Source organism: Zingiber officinale, chromosome 10A (assembly GCF_018446385.1).
Source record: "Zingiber officinale cultivar Zhangliang chromosome 10A, Zo_v1.1, whole genome shotgun sequence".
Lineage (NCBI taxonomy): Eukaryota > Viridiplantae > Streptophyta > Magnoliopsida > Zingiberales > Zingiberaceae > Zingiber > Zingiber officinale.
The window spans coordinates 7,162,717-7,179,099 of record NC_056004.1 but is presented as its reverse complement, the minus strand read 5'-3'; positions in this window follow the sequence as shown (position 1 = coordinate 7,179,099).

Below are 16,383 nucleotides of genomic sequence, written 5' to 3'. Positions count from 1 at the left end.
AAGAAGGGATTTCTGCCGATGTCACATGGTATGAGTCTTTCGAAGACTCAAGGTCCCTCTTCTAGAGAGGAGAGAGACCGTATGGATCAGATCCCTTATGCCTCAGCCATATGATCTATCATGTACGACATGCTATGTACTCGTCCTGATGTCTCGTATGCTTTTAGCATGACGAGCAGATACCAGTCAGATCTAGGTGAAAGTCATTGGATAGCAGTCAAGAATATTCTTAAGTAATTGAGAAGGACTAAAGAATATTTTGTGATGTATGGAGCCGATGACGAGCTAGCTGTAAAGGGTTACAGTGATGTCAGCTTTCAAACTAACCAGGATGATTATCGATCACAGTCTTAGTTCGTGGTTTGCTTGAATGGTGGAGCTGTGAGCTGGAAGAGTTCGAAGCAAGAACAGTCGCTGATTTTACAACAGAGGTCGAGTATATTGTTGCATTAGAAGAAGCAAAGGAGGCAGTTTGGATCCGCAAGTTCATTACGGAGCTTGGGGTGGTTCCTAGTGTTGGGTTCTTCGGGCCGCGAAAACCACTTTTTCGCGTCGCGGAAACCCCGAAGGACCCAAAGCCATAGATCCGTGCAAAGATTTGTATACAAAATTCGAAAAACTATTTCTTGTACGAGTTCAAAAACCGATCTTCTACTTAGATCTACGAGAAAAAGTGTTTACCCTTGTAGCATGCCCTTCGCAATCCCGCAAGGTCCAAAATCGTCGGATCTCAAGATTGTCAACGTAGACAATCCTCTCTCGGTATCCACACGAACAAGGAGGGTTCTCTAACTCTCAAGGATGGAAGAGAGTGCACCACAAGTGTGCTAGCACTCTCTAGATGCTCTCGGATGGGATTGGAAAGAAGAGAAAAAGAGAAAACAAGAAGAATCTCACCACTCCTCTAGTAGTCTTCTCCTTTGTGACCTTCACACTCTCTTATTGTCTTGGACTTAACTCACACCTCTCTTCCCCATGAAGTGCACGGCAACCATCAGCCATAGAGAGAGGAAGCAAGAAGGAAGATGATACAATAAAACCACATCAATACACACAAATGAAAAAACTCCACACCATTAAGTGTGGCCGGCCACATAACTCCTCTCATTAATGTGGCCGTCCACATTAAAGAAAGGAGAGTGTAACCTCCAATGAGGTGGCACACCTCATGAGGTGGAGGTGATGTGGCAACTATGTGTCATGTCATGTAGGATGAGTCAACCAACATGATGTGGCAATGCATCAAGTCAAACTTGATGTTTCAACTTCCAATTTGGTCAAGTCAAACTTGACCCAATCTCTTCCTTGTTGAGTTAAAACCAAGCTTTGATTCAAGTCAATTTTAATTTAATGAATCTCAATTCATTAATATAAATTGACTCAATGAATCAAATGTAAATTAGACTCATTCAACAATTGAATCTAATTGAGTCTAACTCAATAAGTCTAATTCGAATCCAATCTTTGGTTCATCATATGAACCTAATCCTATTGGTTCATCATATGAACCTAATCTCCATCCACATGTTCTTTGTGTGTGACCCAATAGGTTCTTGTAACGTTGGCAATGTTTCTAAACTCTTTTAGAAACATAAGCAATGAGCGGCATCTAGCAATACATCATTGCTACCCAAGTTACAAGAAATGTTGAGATCCAACATCACCTTGTGACTACTAATTGTGACTCCTCACAATATGTGACATTGTCCTTCTATCCTAGACATCTAGATTGATCAATATGAGGCATAGACCGTGTCATCCTCTAATTAATCTAAATCTTGAACTCCAAGTAGACGCACTCGATCAAATGAGCTCAACATCTAATGTTGACTCATTTGGGCATGGCCATGCACTTAGTGGTCTCACTCTATCAAGAATAGCGATGTTGCTCTCGTCATATGGGAGGGATAGATCCCATCTACATCACTCACATCCCTCTACATAATTCGTTATATACCCAGTAATCGCCTTTATAGTCCACCCAGTTACGGGTGACGTTTGACGAAACCAAAGTACATAACTCCTTATGTAGGGATCCATGGTGACTTTAGGTCTAAGGACTAATAGTCATACTAATAGCCACATGAGAAAGTATATGACACTCATATAACGATCCATGATACTTTCTCATGGCGGGTCATTCAGTATACATTCTCCAATATATACCCATGTGTCAACTTGATATCTCCATATCCATGACTTGTGAGATCAAGTCATCGAGTTGGCCTACATGCTAGTCTTATTGCATTAACATCGTCCCTGAATGTTAATACTCGACTAGGAATGATTAAGAGTAGTGTTCCCTATATCATCTCACTATCGATTCAACCAATCGATTGATATAGGTAAGAACGCTCTACTCAAGGACGTTACTATACTTAGTTTATTTGGCACTAAAACAAATAAGCATAATAACCAAACTATTGCCTTTATTAATATAAGAATATGATATACATGAGTCCATACAATCATCAAATGATTGGCTCTAGGGCTCTAACTAACAATCTCCCACTAGCACTAGTGCCAATCAGTATAGGCTCTAAGCCCCAATGACCTAGTGTGACCATCGTGCTTCCTCTGTGCCAAAGCCTTGGTCAAGGGTCTGCGATGTTAGCCTCTGTAGGTACTCTGCAAATCTTCACATCTCCTCTATCAATAATCTCTCGAATGAGATGGAAGCGTTGTAGAACTGCTGTGAACTCTGCCAGCTCATAGCACTACCATTCAAGCAAAACACAAACCTCGATTGCGATTTTTTAATCATCCTGGTCGATCTGGAAGCTAGCATCACTGTAACCCTTTACAGCTAGCTCATCATCGCCTCCATATATCAAGAAATATTCTTTAGTCCTTCTCAAGTACTTAAGAATATTCTTGACCGCTATCCAGTGACTTTCACCTGGATCTGACTGGTATCTGCTCGTCATGCTCAAAGCATACGAGACATCAGGTCGAGTACATAACATGGCATACATGATAGATCCTATGGCTGTGGAACTACAAAAACCCTTAGGTTGTGTCATATACACATCCTCGAGTATGTTTCCATTCAGAAACGCGATTTTTGATATCCATCCGCCATATCTCGGAATCTGGTCTCATCACAGCTTCCTGATAGGTGTTAGGCTCATCCTCTATGAGCACAACGTCATCATGGTCAGACACGAGAAATGAATATCTCTCAGGCTGATGACGTACCCTATCAGACCTGCGAAGAGGTACGTCTACTTGAACTGGTTGTTGTTCCTCAACTCCTTGTGGAACAACATCATCCACAACACTTTGTGGTTCCAGTTCAACTTCCATCGAGCCTCCAGTGCTATCGTTCACATCTTGAACTTCTTCAAGATCAAAGGTACTCCCACTAGTCTTTCTAGAAACAAAGTCCCTATCTAGAAAGACCCCAGTCTTTGCCACAACTACCTTGTGCTGACTGGGAATGTAGAAGTAATATCCCTTAGTTTCCTTGGGATATCCAATGAAATAACACTTGTCGGATTTGGGTCCTAACTTGTCTGAGACTTGACGTCGTACGTAAGCCTCACAACCCCAAATCCTCATGAAAGACACCTGGGCATCTCTCCCAGTCCATATCCTATATGGTGTCTTTTTCACGGCCTTGGATGGAACTTGGTTGAGAATGAAAGTTGCCGTGTCTAGAGCATATCCCCATAGATATGTCGGAAGATCTGTGTGACTCATCATAGATCGTACCATATCTAATAAGGTACGATTCCTCCTTTCGAACACACCATTCCATTGTGGTGTTCCAGGAGGAGTGAGTTGGGATAGAATCCCACACTCAGCTAAATAGTCACGAAACTCATGGCTTAAGTATTCACCACCTCGATCTGATCGAAGTATTTTAATACTTTTGCCAAGCTGGTTCTGTACTTCATTCTTGAATTCTTTGAACTTTTCAAAGGATTCTGACTTATGTGTCATCAAGTACACATAACCGTATCTACTGAAATCATCAGTAAATATGATGAAGTACCTATAACCGCCTCTAGCAGCAACATTGAAAGGGCCACATACATCACTATGTATGAGTCCTAACAAATCAGTTGCTCTCTCGCTATGCCCACTAAAGTGGGTCTTGGTCATCTTGCCTCGTAGGCATGACTCGCATATCTCATATGATTCAAAATCAAATGAGTCCAACAGACCATCCTTATGGAGCTGGGATAAACGCTTGTCATTTATATGACCTAAGCGACAGTGCCAGAGGTATGTTTGGTTCATGTCATTTGACTTGAACCTCTTGGTACTAATGTTATAGATAGGGCTCTCAAGGTCTAGAATATAGAGTCCGTTTATTAGTGGTGCACTACAATAGAACATATCTTTCAAATAAATAGAACAACATTTGTCTTTTATTATAAAAGAGTATCCTTTCTTGTCTAAACAAGAAACTGAAACTATGTTCTTAGTAAGAGCAGGCACATAACAACAATCATCTAAATCTAGTACAAGCCCAGAGGGCAGAGATAGAAAGTAAATCCCTACAGCAACAGCAGCAACCCGTGCTCCATTGCCTACTCGTAGGTCCACCTCGCCCTTTGCCAATGCTCTGCTATTTCTCAGCGCCAACACATCTGTAGAAATGTGAGAAGCACATCCAGTATCTAATACCCATGATGTAGAAATAGATAGATTGACTTCTATAACATATATACCTGAAGTGGAAGTCTCACTTCGCTTCTTCTTAAGATCCTCCAAGTATACCTTGCAGTTCCTCTTCCAGTGCCCGGTCTGACCGCAGTGGAAGCAGGTAGCATCCTTGGCGACCCCTCCTTTAGGCTTCAGTGCCTTGCCGTTGCCCTTGGTTTGAGACTTTCCTTTACCTTTGGGCTTGCCCTTGCCCTTGTGCTTTTGGACCATTAGAATGGGCTTAACCTTCTTATGGTTAACCTCAGCAGTTCGTAACATACTAAGGAGCTCGGGCAGTGGCTTGTCAATCTCGTTCATGTTATAGTTCAGAACGAATTGACTATAGCTATCCGGCAAGGATTGCAAGATTAAGTCAGTGGCCAGCTCTTGGCCAAGTGGGAACCCCAGTCTTTGTAGGTTCTCTATGTACCCAATCATCTTGAGTACATAAGGACCTACAGGAGCCCCATCTGACATCTTGCACTGAAACAGTGCCTTCAAGACCTCAAATCTCTCATGCCTCGCTTGTCCCTGATATAGTTGGCGAAGATGCTCAACCATATCATAAGCGCCCATCAACTCATGTTGCTTCTGAAGCTCTGAGTTCATGGTCGCGAGCATTAGACAAGACACATCTAATGCGTCGTCTTGATGCTTCTTATAAGCATCTTTGTCGGCTCGCGGGGCATTGGCAGGAGGAGCCTCCGGAATGGGATGCTCCAGAACATACAGTTTACGTTCCTGGGTGAGAACTATTCTCAAGTTCCTGTACCAGTCCAGGAAATTCGCTCCATTGAGCTTGTCCTTCTCAAGGACAGATCGCAGGGAGAAGGAATTCGTGTTCGACGTCATGGTTATCTACAACAGAAAATTTGCAGAAATAAATATCATATTCTTTAAAACATTTAATTAGGCCTTTAATTAAATGATGCTCCCACTGAATTCTATAATTCTTGTGGGACAAGATCCACATCATACTAACCCTTGAGTTAGCTTTGGCTAATACGCCCAAGGCTTAGTATGATCGGTAGGTAACGATTACCAATTACATCTCTATGCAACTCTTGTTTATAAAATCAATATCCGCATTTATATTAAAACTCGAGTTAGCTTTGGCTAATACGCCCGAGAGTTAATATAGATGTGATTTTTGACCTATCTTTTCCAACCGTTGGAGGAATGCCTATAGTTGACTCGATCCAACCGAGTAACTAGGAATACTCAATCTAATTGAGTTTGTATTCACCCATGCGTTGATAGGCGGGACCAAGATTGTCCCTCCGTACCCTACCAAGATAATATGTATTGCTCTGCTTTGGCAGATTCAACAATACATGTGATCGAGGTAGTGATAGGTATCACGGCATGGTTAGGCATTTTGAGTTGGTTCGATCTAGATCTAATCTAATCGAGAAGGATGCATCTTGTGCACGACTTAGATCTAATCTAATCGCAAGGGTGCATCATGTGCACGACTTAGATCTAATCTAATCGTTAAGGCACTAATTAATTAATTAACTATTAAACATGCATCAGATACATAATAATTAATTAATTAATCTATTTGTGATTTAGTCATGGCCCTACTACGATCTTCTCAAGCCAATGAGAAGATCGAATGGTCAACCTAGGGTCAACAGCTTCTCCAAGCTCCTCCCTTTGACCACCTTGTGTTGCTCGTGCCCGCCTCGGAACTCCGTCTCGTGTGGACCCTCCACCGCTCCAATTTGTACATTACAATTTGAAACTCGAGTTAAATTCGAGTCTAAATCTAATTTACAACAAGAATAAAAGACAAGGCACGACGCGCAGGTCGCGGAAAATAAAAACATACAACACGCGCATACACATAACGGCACGCAGGCCGTATTATGTATTACAACACAACTAATCATATTGGGTTTTGGGCCATGACTATCACAAAATTAATATATAATTCAAAATTATATATTTTCATAATTTTCTATAATTTTTAAAATAATTTTTACAATTTTACGAGTAAAATTTCCCGGCGGTCCCGTTTAGCGGTTTCGGGCGCAATCGCGGAACGGATCCCCTTGCGGGGCCAGGGGCAGCGCCCCTACCCGCGAGGGTCCCATTGCGATCCAACAGCGCCTAAACCCGCTGTCCCAAAACGATTTGGGCCGAGACATTACCATTTCAGAAAAATCTTCCCGACGGGTTCGATTTTAGCGATTTCGGGTGCGATCGCGGAGCAAATCCCCTTGCGGGGTTAGGGGCAGCGCCCCTACCCACGATCTAACCATCGTGAGTTACTCCGTTGCGATCTAAAGGCACCCGAGTCCGCTGTCCCAAAAGATTTTGGGTCGAAACGAAGCCGTTTGGGAAAATTCTTCCTGATAGCCGAAGCCTACAAGTGCCGCGACACTTGTGCTTCGCCTATAAAGAAAAATTACCCATAAAAACATAAAAATTGAATTTTTACAGAAAATCACAGAAGTTTTTTTGTTTTCCAAAAACCAAAAACTAACTCGTACAAGTCTTTGCACGTGGCTCTGATAGCCGCGAAAACCGCTTTTTCGCGTCGCGAAAACCCCGAAGGACCCAAAGCCGTAGATCCGTGCAAAGATTCGTATACAAAATTCGAAAAACTATTTCTTGTACGAGTTCAAAAACTGATCTTCTACTTAGATCTACGAGAAAAAGTGTTTACCCTTGTAGCGTGCCCTTCGCAATCCCGCAAGGTCCAAAATCGTCGGATCTCAAGATTGTCAACGTAGACAATCCTCTCTCGGTATCCACACGAACAAGGAGGGTTCTCTAACTCTCAAGGATGGAAGAGAGAGCACCACAAGTGTGCTAGCACTCTCTAGATGCTCTCGGATGGGATTGGAAAGAAGAGAAAAAGAGAAAACAAGAAGAATCTCACCACTCCTCTAGTAGTCTTCTCCTTTGTGACCTTCACACTCTCTTATTGTCTTGGACTTAACTCACACCTCTCTTCCCCATGAAGTGCACGGCAACCATCAGCCATAGAGAGAGGAAGCAGGAAGGAAGATGATACAATAAAACCACATCAATACACACAAATGGAAAAACTCCACACCATTAAGTGTGGCCGGCCACATAACTCCTCTCATTAATGTGGCCGGCCACATTAAAGAAAGGAGAGTGTAACCTCCAATGAGGTGGCACACCTCATGAGGTGGAGGTGATGTGGCAACTATGTGTCATGCCATGTAGGATGAGTCAACCTACATGATGTGGCAATGCATCAAGTCAAACTTGATGTTTCAACTTCCAATTTGGTCAAGTCAAACTTGACCCAATCTCTTCCTTGTTGAGTTAAAACCAAGCTTTGATTCAAGTCAATTTTAATTTAATGAATCTCAATTCATTAATATAAATTGACTCAATGAATCAAATGTAAATTAGACTCATTCAACAATTGAATCTAATTGAGTCTAACTCAATAAGTCTAATTCGAATCCAATCTTTGGTTCATCATATGAACCTAATCCTATTGGTTCATCATATGAACCTAATCTTCATCCACATGTTCTTTGTGTGTGACCCAATAGGTTCTTGTAACGTTGGCAATGTTTCTAAACTCTTTTAGAAACATAAGCAATGAGTGGCATCTAGCAATACATCATTGCTATCCAAGTTACAAGAAATGTTGAGATCCAACATCACCTTGTGACTACTAATTGTGACTCCTCACAATATGTGACATTGTCCTTCTATCCTAGACATCTAGATTGATCAATATGAGGCATAGACCGTGTCATTCTCTAATCAATCTAAATCTTGAACTCCAAGTAGACGCACTCGATCAAATGAGCTCAACATCTAATGTTGACTCATTTGGGCATGGCCATGCACTTAGTGGTCTCACTCTATCAAGAATAGCGATGTTGCTCCCGTCATATGGGAGGGATAGATCCCATCTACATCACTCACATCCCTCTACATAATTCGTTATATACCCAGTAATCGCCTTTATAGTCCACCCAGTTACGGGTGACGTTTGACGAAACCAAAGTACATAACTCCTTATGTAGGGATCCATGGTGATTTCAGGTCTAAGGACTAATAGTCTTACTAATAGCCACATGAGAAAGTATATGACACTCATATAACGATCCATGATACTTTCTCATGGCGGGTCATTCAGTATACATTCTCCAATATATATACCCATGTGTCAACTTGATATCTCCATATCCATGACTTGTGAGATCAAGTCATCGAGTTGACCTATATGCTAGTCTTATTGCATTAACATCGTCCCTGAATGTTAATACTCGACTAGGAATGATTAAGAGTAGTGTTCCCTATATCATCTCACTATCGATTCAACCAATCGATTGATATAGGTAAGAACGCTCTACTCAAGGACGTTACTATACTTAGTTTATTTGGCACTAAAACAAATAAGCATAATAACCAAACTATTGCCTTTATTAATATAAGAATATGATATACATGAGTCCATACAATCATCAAATGATTGGCTCTAGGGCTCTAACTAACACCTAGCATAGCTGATCCCATAGAGCTCTATTGTGACAACAATGGAGCGATTGCACAGGCTAAGGAACCTCGCTCACACCAGCGGACCAAACACATACTACGACGCTTCCATCTCATTCGAGAGATTATCGATAGAGGAGATGTGAAGATTTGCAGAGTACCCACAGAGGCTAACATCGCAGATCCTTTGACCAAGGTTTTGGCACAGAGAAAGCATGATGGTAACACTAGGTCATTAGGCCTTAGGGCCTACACTGATTGACACTAGTGCTAGTTGGAGATTGTTAGTTAGAGCCCTAGAGCCAATCATTTGATGATTGTTGTATGGACTCATTGTATCATATTCTAATATATATAAAGGCATTTGTTTATGGTTATTATACTTGCTTGTATTGGTGCCAAATAATAAAGTATAATAGCATCATTGAGTAGAAGGTTTTTACCTATATCAATCGATTGGTTGAATCGATAGTGAGATGATATAGGGAACACTACTCTTAATCATTCCTAGTCAAGTATTAACATTCAAGGATAATGTTAATGCGACGAGACTAGCATGTAGGTCAACTCGATGACTTGATCTCATAAGTCATGGATATAGAGATATCAAGTTGACACATGGGTATGCATTGGAGAATGTATACTGAATGTGTTGGGATTTTCGGGCCACAAAAACCGCTTTTTCGCGTTGCGGAAACCCCGATTCCCATGCCACCAGATCCGTGCGAAGTAAAATAAAATAAAATTATACGTGTACGAGTTTCTTACATCTAGATCTACACTTGAACTACATGGTTGAGAGATTTTACCCTTGATGCGATGCCCTTCGCAATCCCGCTCGTCCAAAGGTTCGTCGGATCTCGAGATCGTCAAGTGTACGATCCTCTATGCGTATCCACACGAACAAACTAGGTGGAGAAGACCAAACAAAGGTGTGCTAGCACCTTAGGTGGTTCGGCCAAGGAGGAGGAGAGGGAGAGGAGAATGAGAGGAGGAAGAGGATGGAATCAATTGGCTTGAATGAAAAATTAACCCATTCATTCCACCATAAGTGCCCGGCCACTCTAAGGTTTGTAACCTCCTTTCTCATTTAATGTGGCCATTAAAGAGAAGATTTGTAACCTCCATGAGGTGGCACACACATGTGCTTGACTTAATGATGTGTAACACCATTATTGGCCACTTAATGCTAACTCACAAATGAGGTGGCATATAGTCAAGTCAAACTTGACTTTTTCCTCTTCCTCTCAAGTCAAGTCAAACTTGACATTATAACTCCCATAGTTGATCAAATCCAACCATTTGATTCAAGCTAATTTAATATAATGGATCTAATTCATTTAATTAAATTGATTCAATGAGTCATAATCTAAATTAGACTCATTGAACACATGAATCAAATTGAGTCCAACTCAATTAGTTCAATTAGGATTACTCTTAATCAAATTTGATTCATCACATGAATCTAATCCTCTTGATTCATCATATGAACCTAATCTCCATCTAATTATCATTTGTGTGTGACCCTATAGGTTCTTGTAACGTTGGCAATGCTCCTAAAAAATTTAGAAGCATAAGTAATGAGCGGTATCTAGCAACACATCTTTACTACCCAAGTTATAAGAATGTTGAGATCCAACATCACCTTGTGACTACTAATTGTGACTCCTCACAATATATGACATTGTCCTTCTATCCTAGACATCTAGATTGATCAATGTGAGGCATAGACCGTGTCATCCTCTAATCAATCTAAATCTTGAACTCCAAGTAGACTCACTCAATCAAATAAGCTCAATATCTCATATTGACTCATTTGGGCATGGCCATGCACTTCGTGGTCTCACTCTATCAAGAATATTGATGTCACTCCCGTCATATAGGAGGGATAGATCCCATCTACATCACTCACATCCCTCCGCATAATTTGTTACATACCCAGTAATCGCCTTTATAGTCCACCCAGGTTTGACGAAGCCAAAGTACGTAACTACTTATGTAGGGAACCATGGTGACTTCAGGTCCAAGGACTAGTAGTCATACTAATAGCCATATGAGAAAGTATATGACACTCATATAACGATCCATGATACTTTCTCATGGTGGGTCATTCAGTATACATTCTCTAATGCATACCCATGTGTCAACTTGATATCTCCATATCCATGACTTGTGAGATCAAGTCATCAAGTTGACCTACATGCTAGTCTCGTCACATTAACATTGTCCCTGAATGTTAATACTCGACTAGGAATGATTAAGAGTAGTGTTCCCTATATCATCTCACTATCGATTCAACCAATCGATTGATATAGGTAAGAACCTTCTACATAAAGAACGCTATTATACTTAGTTATTTGGCACCAATACAAGTAAGTATAATAACCAAAACAAATGCCTTTATTTATATAAGAATATGATACAATGAGTCCATACAACAATCATCAAATGATTGGATCTAGGGCTCTAACTAACAATCTCCCACTAGCACTAGTGTCAATCAATGTAGGCTCTAAGCCCCAATGACCTAGTGTGACCATCATGCTTCCTCTGTGCCAAAGCCTTGGTCAAGGGATCTGCGATGTTAGCCTCTGTGGGTACTCTGTAAATCTTCACATCTCCTCTATCGATAATCTCTCGAATGAGATGTAAGCGCCGTAGTATGTGTTTGGTCCGCTGGTGTGAGCGAGATTCCTTCGCCTGTGCTATAGCTCCATTGTTGTCACAATAGAGCTCAATAGGGTCAGCAATGCTAGGAACCACCCCAAGTTCAGTGATGAACTTGCGGATCCAAACTGCCTCCTTTGCTGCCTCTGATGCAGCAATATACTCGGCCTCTGTCGTAGAATCAGCTACTGTGTCCTGCTTCGAACTCTTCCAGCTCACAGCACCACCATTTATGCAAAACATGAACCCTGACTGCTATCGATAATCAGCCTGATCGGTCTGGATGCTGGCATCACTGTAACCCTTTACAGCTAGCTCGCCATCGCCTCCATATATCAAGAAATATTTTTTAGTCCTTATTAAGTACTTAAGAATATTCTTGACCACTATCCAGTGACTTTCACCTGGATCTGACTGGTATCTGCTCGTCATACTTAAAGCATACGAGACATCAGGACGAGTACATAGCATGGCGTACATGATAGATCCTATGGCTGAGGCATAAGGGATCTGATCCATGCGATCTCTCTCCTCTCTAGAAGAGTGACCTTGAGTCTTCAAAAGACTCACGCCATGTGACATTGGCAGAAATCCCTTCTTGGAGTTCTGCATGGCAAACCGTATGAGTACCTTGTCAATATATGTACTCTAACTTAGGCCAAGCAACCTCTTAGATCTATCTCTATAGATCCGTATGCCTAGAATGCGGGATGCTTCACCTAAGTCCTTCATTGAGAAATAAGTCCCTAGCCAAGTCTTGATAGACTGTAGCAAAGGGATGTCTTTCCCTATGAGTAGTATGTCATCCACATATAATATGAGGAAGACAACTATGTCCCCTACAACCTTCTTGTAGACACAAGGTTCATCTTCATTCTTGATGAAACCAAACTATTTGATTGCATCATCGAATCGAAGATTCCAGCTCCGAGAAGCTTGCTTTAGTCCATAAATGGACCTATGCAGCTTGCATACTCTGCTAGTATGCTGTGGATCTACAAAACCCTCAGGTAGTGTCATGTAGACATCCTCGAGCAAGTTTCCATTCAGAAACGTGGTTTTGACATCCATCTGTCATATCTCATAGTCATGGTATGCTGCAATAGCAAGCATGATCCGAATGGATTTAAACATCGCTACTGGAGAAAAGGTTTCATCATAGTCAATCCCATGAATATGCTTGAAACCTTTAGCTACCAAGCGACCCTTATAAATAAGTCCATCCATGTCAGTCTTTCTCTTAAAGACTCACTTACACCCAATGGGTTTGACCCCTTCAGGTGGATCAACCAAAGTCCATACTTGGTTAGTGTACATAGATTCCATCTCGGATCTCATGGCCTCTAGCCTTTTCTCGGAATCTGGACTCATCACAGCTTCCTGATAGGAGGTAGGCTCATCCTCAATGAGCACAATGTCATCATGGTCAGACAAGAGAAATGAGTATCTCTCAGGCTGACGATGTACCCTATCAGATCTGCGAAGAGGTAGGTCTACTTGAACTGGTTGTGGTTCCTCAACTCCTTGTGGAACAACATCATCCATAACACTTTGTGGTTCTAGTTCAACTTCCATCGAGGCTTCTGTGCTATGGTCCACATCTTGAACTTCTTCAAGATCGAACGTACTCCCACTAGTCTTTCTAGAAACAAAGTCCCTTTCTAGAAATACCTGAGTCTTAGCCACAACTACCTTGTGTTGATTGGGAATGTAGAAGTAATATCCCTTCGTTTCCTTGGGATATCCAATGAAATAGCACTTGTCAGATTTGGGTCCCAATTTGTCTGAGACTTGATGTTGAACGTAAGCCTGACAACCCCAAATCCTTATAAAAGACACCTGGGCATCTCTCCTAGTCCATATCCTATATGGTGTCTTTATTACAGTCTTAGATGGAACTCGGCTGAGAATGAAGGCTGCTGTGTATAGAGCATAGCCCCAAAGATATATAGGAAGATCTGTGTGACTCATCATAAATCGTACCATATCTAATAAGGTACGATTCTTCCTTTCGGATACACCATTCCACTGTGGTGTTCCAAGAGGAATGAGTTGAGATAGAATCCCACACTCATCTAGATAGTCACGAAACTTATGGCTAAGGTATTCACCACCTCGATCTGATTGAAGTATCTTAATACTTTTGCCAAGCTGGTTTTGTACTTCATTCTTGAATTCTTTGAACTTTTCAAAGGATTCTGACTTATGTGTCATCAGGTACATATAACCATATATACTGAAGTCATCAGTAAATGTAATGAAGTACCTATAACCACCTCTAGCAGTGACATTGAAAGGGCCACATACATCACTATGTATAAGACCTAACAAGTCAGTCGCTCTCTCATTGTGTCCACTAAAGGGAGTCTTGGTCATCTTGCCAAGAAGGCATGACTCGCATGTCTCGTATGATTCACAATCAAATGAATCCAGCAAACCATCTTTATGGAGCTGGGATAAGCGTTTGACATTTATATGACCTAAGCGACAGTGCTAGAGATAGGTTTGGTTCATGTCATTTGACTTGAACCTCTTGGTACTTATGTTATAGATAAGGTTTTCAAGGTCTATAATATAGAGTCCGTTTATCAGAGGTGCACTACAATAGAACATATCATTTAAATAAACTGAACAATATTTGTTCTTTATTATAAATGAAAAACCTTTCTTGTCTAAACAAGAAACTGATATAATATTCTTAGTTAAAGCAGGCACATAACAACAATCATCCAATTCTAGTACAAGCCTAGAGGCCAGAGATAGAGAATAAGTTCCTACAGCAACAGCAGCAACCCGTTCTCCATTGCCTACTCGTAGGTCTATCTCACCCTTCGTCAATGCTCTGCTATTTCTCAGCGCTTGTACATTAGTACAAATGTTAGAAGCACATCCGGTATCTAATACCCACGATGAAGAAATAGAGAGGTTGACTTCTATAACATGTATACCTGAAGTAGAAATCTTATTTCTCTTCTTCTTAAGATCTTCCAGGTATCCTGTGCAGTTCCTCTTCCAGTGCCCTGCTTGTCCTTGATACAGTTGACAAATATGTTCAACCATATCATAAGCAGTCGTTAACTTATGTTGCTTCTGAAGCTCAGAGTTCATGGTTGCGAGCATAAGACATGACACATCTAATGCGTCATCTTGATGCTTCTTGTAAGCATCACGATCAGCTCGCGTGGCAGTGGCAGGAGGTGCCTCGGGAATGGGCTGCTCCAGGATGTATAGTTTTCTTTCCTGAGTGGGAACTATTCTCAGATTTCTGTACCAGTCCAGGAAATTAGCTCCATTGAGCTTGTCCTTCTTAAGGACGGAACGCAGGGAGAAAGAGTTCGTATTTGACGTCATGGTTTTCTATAACAGAAAATGTAGAAAAATAAATATCATATTCTATTAATCATCTAATTAGGCCTTTAATTAAATGATGCTCCCACTGAATTATAGAATTTTTGTAGAATCAAGTGAGTGATGTGGTCAAACCACACTAACTAGATTCTAACCAACTATCTATAATTTGTGTGGGACAAGATCCACATCATACTACGCCTTGAGTTAGCTTTGGCTAAATCACCCAAGACTTAGTATGATTGGTAGGTAACTAATTACCAATTACATCTCTATGCAACTCTTGTTTATAGGATCAAGATCCGCATTTATATTAAAACTCGAGTTAGCTTTGGCTAATAAGCCCAAGAGTTAATATAAACGTGATTTTGACCTATCTACCAACCATTGGAAAATGCCTATAGTTAAACTCGATCCAATTGAGTTAACCAGTTACTCAATCTAATTGAGTTGTACTCACCCATGCGTTGATAGACGGGACCAAAATTGTCCCTCCGTACCCTACAAAGATAGTATGCGTTGCTTTGCTTTGGCAGATTCAACAACAACATGAGATCGAGGTAGTGATAGGTATCACGGCATGGTAGGCATTACGAGTTGACGTGATTGAGATATAATCTAATCGACGAGGTGTATCATATACTCGATTTAGATCTAATCTAATCGTTAGGGCGCATCATGTACGCGATTTAGATCTAATCTAATCGTTGAGGTGTATCATATACGCGATTGATCGAATCGAATCGTTAAGGCGCTAATTAATTACTTATTCTAGCATGCATCACATATACACACACAAGCAATTAATTAAATGTTTTGTGATTAGTCATGGCCCTACTACGATCTTCTCAAGCCAATGAGAAGATCGGATCGTCAACCTAAGGTCAACAGCTTCTCAAGCTCCTCCCTTTGACCACCTTGTGTTGCTCACACCCTCCTCGTAACTCCGTCTCGAGTGGACCTTCCACCACTCCATTTTGTACATTACAACAGTGAAACTTGAGTTACATTCGAGTCTAAACTAATTTACAACAGGAAATATAAAATAGAGGAAGGCACGACGCGCAGGTCGCGAATCAAGTACAACACTCGCAAACAAAAAATGGCACGCAGGCCATATTATGAATTACAACACAAATTTCCAGTCTAGTTGGGTCTTTTGGGCCATGACCATCACAAAATAATACATAATTCTAAATTATGTAATTTCTATAAATT